At 36.9% G+C, this 14759-nt stretch overlaps 1 protein-coding gene across 5 annotated transcripts in view; it reads right to left on the bottom strand.

The window, feature by feature from the left end:
• The window catches only part of CDH8 (cadherin 8), a 487537-nt gene that overhangs the window by 141725 nt on the left and 331053 nt on the right, over positions 1 to 14759 (bottom strand). Inside the window, exon 1 of one of the 5 annotated variants that reach the window (XM_060185430.1) lies at positions 686 to 793. The exons of the other annotated variants lie outside the window; for them this stretch is intronic. The gene's annotated coding sequence lies outside the window, so the exon portion shown is untranslated. Of the gene's footprint in view, positions 1 to 685; positions 794 to 14759 lie in introns of those variants that run through there. 5 annotated transcript variants of the gene reach the window in all.

Here is a 14759-nt window from a genome sequence, read left to right as displayed (position 1 = left end):
ATCGTTTAAAAATGCTGAAGAGTTCTACTGTTTTATCTCTCTTGGAATTTTAACAAAAATATAGAAGTGGCTTCATTGTTTTTAAAATATAAAAGAGGATCTGAAGTTTACATCTGTTTTGGTCCATATAACTTTATTTATACAATGGATCCGTATAACTTTATTTGTTTAAACATGATTCTTTTTCTTTTAGAAACCCATGGCTGATTCCAAGGGAGAATCGAAAGCAGAGGAGATACTCAATATCCAGAATAAATTTAAATATTTGCATAGATAAAGGCTTGAATTTCAGAAACAAGAAACAAGGGAAAAAATCTGGTGAAACTTCAACTGGGTATGATGTATCACACATTACACCAAAAAAGGACTCTAGGGGAGAGAGGTTCCAGAGAGGCAGAGAAGGCATTGAGAAATCTGGTGAATGACTTAGGTTGGTGGTGGGGAGTGGAATACAGACATCTATCACCAGAAGGTAAGAGATTGTACTCATATGTCAAGAACTCTACTATAAGCCATTGTTTTCTCCCAATAAAATGACTTGGAAAAAGAAAAAAAGAATTGCAAAAATCCCATGTGATAGTGACTTAGGAATACAGAGTATGTAGAAACACTAACTTGGTGAACCTTTGTTTCCATAAGGACTAGCTAAGTAACTTCAGAAATAATCTATTTCACAGTATCTTACCTTAATGTTGTAGATAGGAAGATTGCACTAATAGTATCTTGTCTGTGCAAGTTACTTATGTTATGAAAATGAGCTTCATGTCAAGATTATCCGGGCACCTTTAAGTGCAGGACCAACCCTCTAAATAAACCACAAGTTCCAGGGTGACATTTTATGTGCTTCAGAAGACAATCTGAAGAACGATGAGACAATGAGCATTCTGCAAGGTGCAAGTCAGCAGACATTCTGTGCCATTGTGCTTGTAGAAACATTCATATTCTCAATTCTGCTTCTTCTGATAAACTGACACTCTTCAAAGTATTTACTGCAATGATTTCTACATAATTTTTTTAGTGTGTGTCCCACTGATCTCTCAGTTCCCTAAGTGACAGAACTGATGGTAATCACAGTGTGACCAACAGATGCTATTATTGTCAGCACAGTACAGCTTGTGTTAGTAGAATCGATCTGGTGTATATCTGTTCTTGCAAAATGGATAATAGTGAAGCACATTCTAATTATGTATTCATAAAAAGCCTTAAGGTAGCATAATGACTTCATGCTATCTAGTTGAATGATCTTAAAGAAACAACTTAAGCTTTTGGCTCATCAGCCGTATCACCTTCAAATGCGGAATGGTAATATCAGCTTTGGCATATTGCATGGAGTTATTGTGAGGCTTCACAATAAAAAAGACTAATCCATTTACCAAGTATATAGTATAATTAAAATGGAAGAAATTCTATTGGTAGCAGATGTAAAATTTGGAAGTCAAAACTGAGAAGTCCTCAAAAGTTGTACACATATAGTAGCTGCCAGATCTTTTCATTCAAATACAACTTTTTAAAATAGATACAAAAGGAGGGAGGACACCACAGCAGTGAAGCTTCCCCCACCACACTGGGGCATTATGGCAGGCTTGAACCTGGGACAAATGAGTGATGAAGATGATGCCCTCCCAGGTGACCTGCCTTACTGGCCAAACATCGGGAATTTTATCAAGCACTTGTTAACTCTATTCAAAATGCTTGGGTCAAACACTTTAGAAAATTGGCTCAAGAAATAATAATAGTTATCATTATTATTCTCTGGATCAGCATTTATTTCTAAAATTAAGTCATCACAAAAAGGTGACTAGATAAACATAAAGCAAGAGCCATGTAGACTGTCTTAGTTGTATGTGTAATTAATTATTCATATGCATGAGCCCCTGGGACCAATCCCCAGCATCACATTTAACTGAACAGTGTTCTGTTCTCTCTTAGTCAATGAGTAAATAAATCAATCTTAAAAAAGAATGAAATTGGTGCCCTTATCCTCTTTTATCTGCCTATTCTCAGAAAGGAGGAGTAGCCTCTAAAAATAACAGCACTCCAAGTGGTACCAGGAGGTTTCTGTCTGACAGTACCTGTAAAATTAGATGTATCCTCCCAGGAATTATGAATTTCTCTCCTAAGATTTAGTAACACTCTATTAAATTAATTACCTCAAACTAAGTGGGAAAAAATTTATCTTCCATAGGTGACAGTTTTCAACCAATATGGCTTCACAGACTTAGCAATTGTCGACAGTCCCTCCCCCAACTTAATCTGTTGCTCGAGGGGCCAGGCAGTAGTGTATTCAGTTAAATGCCTACAATATCATGCTAAAGGAGCTGGGTTCAAGTCCACTACTCCCCACTTGCAGGAGTAAAGGAATATTTTACAAACAGTGAACCAGGTCTGCAGGTGTCTGTCTTTCTCTCCCTCTTGATTTATCCGTCCCGTCTCAATTTCTCTCTTTCCTACCCAATAAGACAGGAAGAAATAAAGGAGAGGAAAAAATGGCCACCAAGAGCAATGGATTCATAGTGCTCAACCCCAGCAGTAACCCTGGTGACAATAAAAAATTAAAAAAAGAAAAAGAAGGAGGAGAAGGAGGAGAAGGAGGAGAAGGAGGAGAAGGAGGAGAAGGAGGAGAAGGAGAAGAAGGAGAAGAAGGAGGAGGAGGAGAGGTCTGCTGTCACTGGTTATATATCTACCACTTAGAAATTACAACTACTTTTTAAAAACATGGTAATACACAAGCACACATTCCACTAGCCATTCTGTAGTAATATCAACTGGTGTGTAGCTCTGGAAATATACACTTTCACTTCTGAAAACATGAGAAAGAAAAAGGCAAACATAGTGAAAAAGCATTACCAGGAAGTTTAATATTTAATATCATAAAACCGTTCTGACCTCCTGGAATATCTAAAATTTCTTCAGAGATATTATCTTTCTAGACCATATTTAATAAAAAGATTAATTTTTGTGAGAGAGAAGGAGAAAGACCAGAGCATAACTCCAAACACATGCAGTGCCTCACACATACAAGTCCTGCGCTCAACTCACTGAGCCCCTTCTAGCTACCACAATATACTTTGATTATACTATCTTAAAGGGTAAAAAAAAAACAAAAAAAATTACTACTCTAGTCTTTCCCCATATGTTTTAGTAGTTCTTTCTTTTTTTTTTTTTTCACCTTTAATTTGACAGAACAGAGAAATTGAGAGGGTAAGGGTGTGAGAGAAAGACACCTGCAGCACTGCTTTACTACTTGGGAAGCTTTCTCCCTATAGAGTGGGACCAGGGGCTTGAATCCCAGTCTTTGTGCATGGTAATATGTATACTTAACGAGGTATGTCAACATGTAGCTCCAGTGCTAGTATCTATTAAAGAGTAGGTACTATATTACATGTGTTGCATAATACAAAAAAAGTATCATACTCACTTTACAAATGATGAAACTGAGGCTTAGAAAAGATGAGTATTTTGCCTAATATTGCATGATTTATAGATATTATAGTCACTTTACAATTCCATCTCTTCTATTCACTAACCATTGTCATGCTATGCTGTAGCAACTGGAGATTCACTGACCAGAGATTAATAAGCACTTAGTAGCTATCTCTTTTTACTCACATATTAAAGAGGACTTTGGCAGCAAGGATGAGAGGCTGGATCACATACAATGGAGGCCTGAGGACCTGGGTTTGATGCTTTGTGCCATGTGTCTACAGAGCAATAATCGTGTGTGTGTGTGTGTGTGTTTCTCTCTTTCATGAAATATTTTTAAGAAAACTCTGAAATCTAGAATTATGATCATAATAGCCTGATAATGAAATGTACAAATCCTGAATGAATTTTCCTTACATAAGTCATTAAGTCATTTCCTCTTAAAGTCAGATGTCCCTATTACAAATAAAATAATTATGGTATGTATATCTTAAGTAGCAAAAGAGTATTCATATGGATGTAACAGTGAACTAAATTCTTAGACTAAATTGCATGAATCAAATAAACATACCTGATATGACTGCTATTTATGATTTCTATCCTAAGTAGACTGTGAGAAATTAAATTTCTAGGATTTTTCCCCTTTGTACACCCAAGGTCTGGTAACTAAAAGCCTTTTTGCACAATTTTGTACAAAGATCATTACTTTTCAAAGGATATTTGTCTTGTTTGCCATCTGTCACACTTACTTAGAAGCACAAAAGATTACAAGTTCAAGCTTTCAGATAAAACCTGGTGAATCCAAATCTCACATTATTAGATCTGTGGTCTTATATATGTTCTCTGACCTTCCTCAAGCTGTCTTCAAATGTTTCTGAAGCAATGTTCATGTTGCTCTGAGGAAATAATGTAAAAAAAAAAAAAAAAACACCTAACACCAAAAACAGTGTTTACATATAGTAACTAGCATTCACCTGAAGCTAGGTATTATCTCAAATCCTACTTTATTTCCTTGATTGTCCCAGATAATATCCAATTTCACAGATCTAGACACTGGGTCAATAGAAAACACGATAGAACCAGTGGAGTGACCACTGATAATTTTGTATCCATGCAGCTTCCCTAAATCATGATTTCTATTTTGTGTGAGAGAGAATAAGTACAGAGCACAGTTTCAGTTTTGACATCTGCCATGTTTGAGGCTGAACCTAGGACCTCATGCATGCAGGTGCTATGCTCTACTGAGGCGCTATCTCTCTGTCCCCCAATGAAAATTCTTATAGTGTTCAAAGAACAGTGAGCTTCTCTGACCTTTCTGCAACCAGAACATATACCTTGCGCATTCATTTATAGTTTCAAGTTGGCTTCATTCCTGAAACACAGAAAAGTCCACATGGCAATATAATGTGCACAGAATGAAGGCAAAGATAGCCATAACTGAAACAGGCAAAAATCAATAAAATTCCCCAAACACCTTTTATGGAGTCATGCTGTTTCCTCTGCCTATAATATGCTTGTTTTTCTTCACTTGTCTTTGGGTAGCCTTGATTGAGCCTGACTGTATAAGAAAATCAGAGAAGGCTTCATACAGAACTCATTTCTTTCTGCTATGAGTTGTGTGCATGCTTTCTGTCTCCTTCCATTAGCTGTTGTGGCTTTGGTTTAGCACCTATATTCCCCAGAAACTGCACCCCAGGTCAAAAGCTAGGTCTTTAACCACCTATTACCACACTGCTGGCACTGGTGTATAGAAATTAATTTCTCACTGATATTTTGTGAATTCAACCAGAAAATGTTTGATACATTTAATGACTAGCTTATGGTATTTTATACCTTTTTAAGATTAACACTCTGAGGTATGAAAGCAATCATTCAGACAACAAGTTAAAATTAAAATGCCTAATCTAGCACTTTCCCACTTTAGACAGTCTCCCATTTATACAGTAGAGATCACTTGTAGACCATCTAAACTGACTTCTTAAATCCATGGCTAAACAACTGCTAGTGACAAATTCCAGATACTTTCAGATTTATTTGAAGTATCAGTTTCCTTGAGAAATTACCCAACATATCAGTTTCTGTCTCAGATGCTTTTTATATCTTTTCTTAAATAAACAAATGTGGGTTTCTATGGCATTTTCTGTGGAGTTAGGTTTTTGTTTCTTTGTAACTGCTACATAATTATATTGGAAATGTGAAAAACAGTTCAGCAGGAAATCAAATGATGGCTCAGTATGGGTATTTTTAAATCCAGAGATATTCAAATATGAACCAACAAAGAGATTTGGATACTGTGCCTCACATGCAGTCTGATGACAAGTCTTATTTAAAGGCCAGCAATAAATAAATAAATAAATAAATAACAGCTCAAATGTAACATTATTTTCCTTATACAAATTTGCTTTACAGTAAATTAGAGTTGCTTGTTTTTGCTAAACAAAACAGTCCAATAAAGCTGAAACAGAAAAGGTTCTAGAAAGTCAAGTCTCTTAAACATTAAGCTTAGAATAGTCTAACAGAAAGAATAAGTAAGTGTGGTTTTTATCATTATCACTGATATTGATACAGATTGGTAGACTTAAAGAATATGTTGCATTAAGCTATAATAAACTAAATAATGTATATTCACTTAATATATATATAATTCATATAACACATATTCTATAACATAATACATGCATGCATACATATATCAAACAAAAATATTTGAGTTCCCTCTGGAGTAGTAGGTTGTACTTTCATGAATAAGTAAATAAACTAGATTGGTGAAAGATATTGTTTACACTGAATCATATAGTTACTAATGAAACTTAGATTTGTTTGAGAGTTAATTTTTTTCGCTAAATTATCCTGTGATCTGTGGTTTATTTCATGCTTGCTTCTTCAGCCTATGAGTCAGCATTCATTTTAATGTTGTAGCAATGTGTTTGTGAAGTAGACTTTAACATCATCCCAGGCTTAGCTCAGTGGGTAGTATCACATTCACTCTTCAATATACCCCCCCACTTAGATATTAATTTATCTCAAATTTAGGAACAGGAGGTTCTTACAAATTCAAAGCAGCTGGCTGAGCTCACATGTTACCATGCACAAGGACCCAGGTTAGAGCCCTTAACCCCCACTTGCCGGGGAGCTTCACAGGTGAGTGCTTCACAGGTGAGGCAGTGCTTCAGGTATCTGTATATCTCCCTCTCTATCTCCCTCTTACTCCTCAATTTCTCTCTGTCCTATCAAAATAATTGTAAACATTTTAAAAAGTGTAAAAAATTAAAAAAGAATTTCAAATCATTCTGGAACAGAGAGTTCACAGATGTAAATTTCAGGTTCTCAGATCTCATCTGGGCCTTCCTCTACTTAAGCTACTCAGCAACTTCAGTGAGGATGAATATCTACTAATAACATCCCATTATGTTTGAATCTTCTCTATAGAGAGCAAGTTGATGGGAGGTTGTGGACTTTTGAACTTTGAAAATGATAGGTCATCTTTTGTATAAATCTGACTTGTTAATGAGAATCATGGCAAATCTCAATAGCAGTCAGGCTATCACAAAAAGAGGACAAAGGGTAAAGGTTAGAGATTTGGTTTGAAGAGACAGACAAACTCAGAATCAAATACCTAAATTTGGTAAGGTTGAACTTTGGTATCTTTGCTTTATTAGATGAAAGAACTGATAGTATCAATTTACAGGGTAGTTGTGAGAATTAAACATGTTAAATGGGCATGCCTAGCATACCACAAAAACAGTATTTCAATTGTATCATAATTTTTGTCCTCCTCACCAAAGTTTGCAATCTCTAGAAGCATTTGTGTTTCCTCTTTGCTCATTAGTAGAAGCCAATTTCTATTCATTCAAACTCCATATCTAATGCTGCTTTAGTTGTATTCTCAATGAGGAATCCAGAGATTAGAGTGATGCTTCTCAAAAGCGTGGTCCTTGGACCAGCAATATCAGTCCCACATGGGAACTTGTTAGAAATATAAATTCATGGTTCAGAAATCTATGTTTTAACAAGCCCTCAAGGTGACTTAGACACACCAGGAAGTTTTAGAAACAACACATCACAGCTATTTGTTCTGTTTTCCTATTGTCCATGCTATAATCTCCATATTCCTCCCATAACCAGGGGTATTCTTAATGTGAATACTAAAATTCTTGTCCCTGGATTTCCCTTATTTCAATATTTCTATGTTTTTAGTTCATTTGAATGTCTGTATAAAGAGAATTAGACGTAAAAAGAGCAAACCACCTATCCTTGTGACAAATAGCATCATCCTTGACCTTGGGTGACATGTAAGATGGGTTCTTACTGTATAAAGGTTCCAGGCACAAAATATATAATGGCAAGTTTTTGAAAGCATAGGGTAATGAGCAATAAACATCCTATCACCCTAAATGAGATGGAAATAAGTTATCAGAGTTTACATCTAGCACAGTTACCACAGTATGCCATCTGGCCATAATGTGGACCACCTGACCTGGCACTAGAAAACTAGTTGGGTGAGGGTAGGTGATAAAAGAATTGGTGCCTATTTTTAGTCCCAGTTTCTAAGCTTTGGACTAGAAATTCCTGCAATCAGAAAATATGCTGCATTTTTATTCTTTAGGCTTTGCTGCTTTGTAATCTGCTTCTACTTGTTCAATACAGATTAGATTAAATGATAAACGGGCTTGTTGGGTAATGAAGTGTGGGCTGGCATTATTCAGGGCTTGCCTCTAGGCTCTCAGCAGGAAAAAGGAAATAAAGGTTCTCAGATCAGTAGTCTGGCTCCTTAGGGAAAGAGAGGTTTCTGAGGCTCATCACTGCCAGAACCTTCCTTGTGGTCTCTGACTCCCAAGATTGGTTAATACTCTGTGGAAATCCTCTCCTATGAGCACAGTTAGAACCCCACATCTTTCATATTAGGAGGTCATAGTCATTCCTGCATTTTATAGCTTAGCTTCAGTTGCTCAGAAAGATGGAATTTTAAAACATCCAGAAAGTCATAGTACATATGTGATTGTTGACTAGAGTGGGGGTATATTTAAGCAAAGAGCCTTTGTGCCAATCAATTAATAGTGCTATCTGAGGTCTGAACTCATCAGGGTACTCTCCAGTGGCACTCATTTATTATTTTCTTTATTCAGAGATATTAGGAGATACATATTAGGAGTTCCAAGCATTGTGTTTGGCTCCCAGGATCAAATAGCAATCAATAATAAACTATGATGAAATGAATACTGCATGAGAATGAGTTTACCTATTTTTTCCCTTAGAAATTTATTTTCAAAAACCCTCAAACAAATAAATGATTTTAAACTTTAGCCAGTCCCCTGACAGCAAATAGCATGGATTTTTGAGAACTTATAACAAAAGAATCTGACCAGACTAGATATCAGAAAATAGTAGTAATAATAATCACTTAGGCTTATACTACTATTCCTGTAGCAAAAATTTTGAACATTATAAATGCATTGGTAAATCTGAGCAATACAAATTGCTATTTATGCTTAGATCCTACAGAATCCACAGGTGATGACTGTTAGAAATACTCTTGTCTAATCCTTTCCCCCAAATAAGTGTTGGAGCAAAGAACTGCAATCACAGTTATCATCCAAGAAGAGGGATTTTGGAAACAAATAAATAAGCAAATAGGGGAATGAATATCTAAGTATAAACTAGAGGACATTATCACATCTTGGTCATATACATTGTCATTCAGCATCCCTGTCTGAAATACATTTTAATAAAGAATAACCATAGTATTTCCCATTCCTCCTGTTAATAAGTAACATTTATTTTCCTTAAATGTACTCATGGTAATGCAACCTATTGTGGCCCACATGATATTAACAAATGTGGTTTAAATAGAGTTGGAAAGCGAGCGCTTGCTCACCAGAGACAGACTTCTGCAGCTCTACAAAATGCTGTGAGTGCCACAGGAAAGTGTAGGCTCAGGTATGGAGTAGGAGAGCCCACATGGAGCAGAGAATACCTATGCCAAGTAACGTAACCTGGCCTTACCAGCCTGAGATAATACACATGTGACAGCAACATAGAGATATAGCCTCAGAGAAGACACTCGCTGATCAGAAAGATTAGCAAAGCCAATTCAACCACCCAGCTGTATTACAGAAGCAGGAAAAAAAGAGAAGTTTATTATTTTAAATCGTTAACTTCTGACATATTTATTATGCAGAAATTGGCAAATATAAATCAGAGTGTCGATATAATTATTTTGCTACCCTTTTCCCTAAGTCCACATGACTGGGGAAAGAAAAAGAGGGAACCAAATCACAGAATATTTACAGGATATTTAGATTTAGAGCCTGATGAGAATTCCAGAGAGAGTAAATAGGTCCCATGCCTGTTCAGAAGGAGGCTAAAGAAGGATGGTGAGGAGCATGAAAGAGGAAAGAGAAAAAAAAAACTGATTCAAATCCTTACAATATATCGGCTTCTGTTTTACAGCCTTACCTGTATTATCTCACTGGGTTTTTTTGTTTTGTTTTAAGTTTACTTATTTATTTTTTTCAGCAAAAGAAAGACTAGTGCACTGCTTGGGTCTGATTTATGGTGGTGCTAAGGATTAAACTTTCAGTCTCTAGGACCTCAAGAAAACAAGTCCTGTGCTCTAACACATCAGGCAATCTCTGGCCCAATTTAACGTTCACATCAAACACCGCAATTGATGAAAAAGGTTAAATCACATAGGTGTATGTTGGGCCCAATGTTTTAGTTGAGACGATTTAACCTCAGTTTGTTTTTAACTTATACTATTGCTTGCTGATAATAATGCCTATGACAGTGTCTTTGGGTGCAAAGGGAGTTACTAAAGATATGAACCTGCCAGGAGTCTGGCAGTAGCCCAGTGGGTTAAGTGCAGGTGGCACAAAGTGCAAGGGCCACCGTAAGGACCCAGGTTCAAGGCCCTGGCTCCCCACCTGCAGGGGAGTCACATCAAAAGTGGTGAAGCAGATATGCAAGTGTCTATCTTTCTCTTCCCCTCTGTCTTCCCCTTCTCTCTCCATTTCTCTCTGCCCTATCCAACAATGACAACAACAATAAAACAACAAAGGCAACAAAAGGGAATAAACAAATAAATATTTCTTTTTAAAAGTCTGAGGGAGTCATTAAAAAAAGGGATATGAACCCGCCTAAGACATTTAAGACTGATATTTAATAAATAAATAAATAAACAAACAAATAAAACCCAAATAATCTAAACATGATCTTTTTTGAGTATATTTCACAATTTAATAGATATTTACAATGAAGTTGAATGTTTCTACTGATAAGAAGGTGCCTTTGGGGCATATTCTCTTTAAATGTATAATAGTGATGAAAATGATAGTTACTTAATTATTGTAACATTAGCATTACTTTTCTCTCTATTAAGCAAGATATTAGTATGTAAATAAAAATTTCTCTTCACATATCTACTTCTAATAGGACACTAATGTTTTCCCTATCTTAAAGAGGAGATAGAAACACAGAGAGAAGTGAAGTAGCTTACACATTTTTAAGAGTTTATTCTATTTATTTATTATTACTATTATTATTTTTACCAGAGCACTGCTCAGTTCTGGCGTATGGTATTGTGGGGGACTGAACCTGGGACTCAGAAATGTTGAAATTACTAAAATCTCTCTGGAAACAGATCCTGTGAGAACCACTATGATGCCTCTCAGATCAGGAAAAGCTAATTTGTGGCCAGGAAATGACCCAGCAAATAAAGTACCTGCTTTACCATGCTTTTCATAGAATCTTAGAGTCGATCTGTTAGACCATACCACATAAGAGCACCATACACAACACCACCATCCATAAGTAGTAATTTGGTGACTTTGTACAAAAATATGGAATGGAATTTAGGCCACAGATTGAAGATGAAGATTAAAAGATACCATGACACACTATTTCTGTGAATTCAAACTGGTATAACATCTATGGAGAACTTTGTAGAGAGCCTTGACAAACATGAAAACACTTTTTGATCCATCAATAACACTCCTAGGAATATGTTAAAAAAACACTCAGTGTCATAATGTAAAAGGATATAAGAACCACTGTATTTACATCCTCACTACTTATACTGGCCAAAATATGGTCTTTTTCCATAATCATTATGCTATCTCCATTGCCCAGCGAAGTTAACTAGCTAACCAATGTAGTAAATATGGAGAAACTAAACAATACAATAATGATTAAATCAAATCCAAGCAAACTGACTTTCAGTCTTAGTCACTACCTCCTACTTCATTCTTTAACATTCAGACTGATTTAATATCCGCTCTTTCTTCTCTTTGTCCCCTAACCCTAAGTACAAATCAATTTAAACAACTGAATCTTACTAAGATGTCCAAGCAGCCAGGCCTTGATAGTCTGTCCAAATATCTAGGGCTTTCCCTACCCTTCCCCCATCAAAAAAACAAACAACCTGAGCTCTCAAACCTGTATAGGATTATTTGCTAGAAGCAGCCCATCTGCTATAATTTGCACTTGAATAGTTTGAGTTGCTATTTTCCCCTTACCTCTTTCTTATCTTTTGTTTACATTTGTCTGCAATTCTAAGAGTAATTGTTAAGGCCTTGGGAAGGATGGTTTATGAAGAGAAATCAGAGAGAAACACAGGAATATAAGTCTCTTGTCCATCTTTCAGAATTAGAACTAAATGGTTATTAGTTTCAGCCTGAAGGAGGGAGTTCCTGGTTAAAATCTCTGTCATCTTCAATTTCAGTCTCTGTGACTTGCAGACTACTGATAGAATAGGCGACAAACATTAACGGGATGAGAAGTTATGAGAAGAATTTGGTAGAATGCAACAGAACAAAGAAGTGCTAAGGAACAGATTCCAAAATCAACTTATGCGAAGAATTGGAGTTGCTCTGCGTGAAGTTAGCACTATCATTAAAATCCATATGGGCTCTCCACAGAGGTATATTCATTTGGATCTATAACAAGTATCTCCATGGACATAGAATGAATCCCACTCCAAGTCTTCCCTAGGGAAATTGTGTGTTGAATGTTGACTGACCCCTTTTCCTGGGAGAATTTGTAGTTCAACTTTCCCATAATTAAGAGCCTGACTCCCACCACAATGGTTCTAGGACATTTCAGTGTCATGGTCTTTCCCTCTCTTTCTGTGTCTATGTCTGTCTCCCCTGCCGTGTGTGTGTGTGTGTGTGTGTGTGTGTGTGTGTGACTGAAGTGAAGACTCAAAGATAAAAAAAATGTTGGTCATATTTTTTAATTAATAAATTTATGAAAACAAAGAATGTGTGTATCTAATGGGGGGACTGGGCAGAGAACCACTATGTCACATGAGATAGCACAGATCAAACTTGGGACTTCATGCATGTAAATTATATGCTCTGCTACTGAGCTATATCCCCAGTTCATTCATTAAGAACATTAATGTCTTCCATTTTGGGTGGTGTACGTCCTAACAAAGCCACAGAACCTAGATATAGACCAGTGCCCATGAGATAGAGCACATGTACCCATAGCCTAGGGTAAAATAAATACCTTAAAGCAAAGGTGCACAATAGTTTGCTGTGACTTAATACATGTGGCAAGCCAGTAGAAAGACCAAAAAAGACACTATAAAGTACCTAGTCAAATAATTTCTATTTAGACTCAGATACACTCTTTACCTACTTCCTATTTCACTTCCCTCAAGATTAACCTTTTCAGATAAAATAAGGACTACAGTACTACAATAGCTGGATATGGGCAAGAGACCAGCACACTTTAATTATGGCTCTTTTGGTCAATACCAGGCTACCTCATCATCTGGGGTGCTCACTAGTCAGGGAATCCTGAGAATCCCACATAGAGATAATGGTCTTAATCAATAACAGATCCCTCTCTCCACCATCACTGGTCATCTCCATCAGGAACAGCATCAAGGACCAACTTGTGGGTCTCTATAGGACCTTGCCCTCAATATGGAACAATAATGGTAGGCACTGCCCCACTCTCTGAAAGGAGGATGGGTTAACATACTCTCTGCCACTTAAAGAAGACTGTTCTTTCAGTGAGTGCAGCCTCTAATGTTCCTAGCTGTTACCATGGAATGCAAGCTCAGACCTACAGAGATGCAGAGGTTACAAAGGCTCCTTGTGATGAATACGAGCCTCAGGTTAGGTTGATGGGGTTTACAGTTAACAGTATTTATATACTTATCCCATATTTAGGAGCTACTCTCTTCCCTGATCCAGTTTTCTAGTCCTATTTACAACTCTGACACCATCTCTCCAAACAATACCTTTAGCTCACCTGCATGTTAGTTATTGGGCTCTGAAAAAATAGTAAAGTCAATATACCTAAAATAGACTTACCAGCTTCTTTCAAAAGGGAGATCCCAAATCTCATCTGCTATATTCTTACTTAGGTTTCAGATTATTAAACAATTTGTTCTTATTTATATCTTTTAAAAATTTTCTTTATTGGGGGATTAATGGTTTACAATCAACAGTAAAATACAATAATTTGTACATGCAGAACATTTCCACATAACAATACAACCCCCACTAGGTCCTCCTCTGCCATCATGTTCCAGGACCTGAATCCTCACCCCACCCCAAAGTCTTTTACTTTGGTGCAATACACCAACTGCTTTATATCTTAATGCTTTTCAGCCACCAAGTTGCAGATGCTACCACAATGCCAGCCTGAGTTCTCTGGGCAGACAACCTCACCAATGTATCCTGGAACCTTTATTTCTCCAGAGCCCTACCCCACTAGGGAAAGATACAAACAGGCTGGGAGTATAGATCAACCTGCTAACACCCATGTCCAGCTGGAAAGCAATTACAGAAGCCAGAATCCCCACCTTCTGCACCCCATAAAGATCTTTGGTCCATACCCCCAGAGGAATAAAGAATAGGAAAGCTTCCAGTGGAGGCGAGGGGATGTGGAACTCTAGGAATTTGCCAAGTTAACACTGATCCTGCTACTGTGTTAGTTCCAGAGGCATGACTATGGAGTAGGAGCCTTTTCTGATTGTGCTCCTAATAAACTAGAATGTTCAAGGACCTAGATTTAAGCCCCTAGTCCCCACACGCTAAGGGGAAACTTTGCAAGTGGTGAAGCAATGTTGCAGGTGTCTCTCTATCTCTCTCCCTCTTTGTCACCCTTTCCCTCTCAATTTCTGGCTTACTCTAACCAATAAATAAATAAATGTAATAAAAGTTCCTGATAAACTAGAAAAAAAATCACATGAAAACTTAATAAAATACAACCAGAATTTCTTCAGAAACTCACTAAGCCAGCCACCAAGTTGTGGATGCTACCACAATTTCATCTTGAACTCCCTAGGCAGACGACTTCACCAAGGTGTCCTAGATCCTCAC

The sequence above is a fragment of the Erinaceus europaeus genome, chromosome 2 (genome assembly GCF_950295315.1).
Source record: "Erinaceus europaeus chromosome 2, mEriEur2.1, whole genome shotgun sequence".
Classification (NCBI taxonomy): domain Eukaryota; kingdom Metazoa; phylum Chordata; class Mammalia; order Eulipotyphla; family Erinaceidae; genus Erinaceus; species Erinaceus europaeus.
Note: the sequence above shows the minus strand (reverse complement) of the source record. Positions and strands in the feature narration are given on the sequence as shown.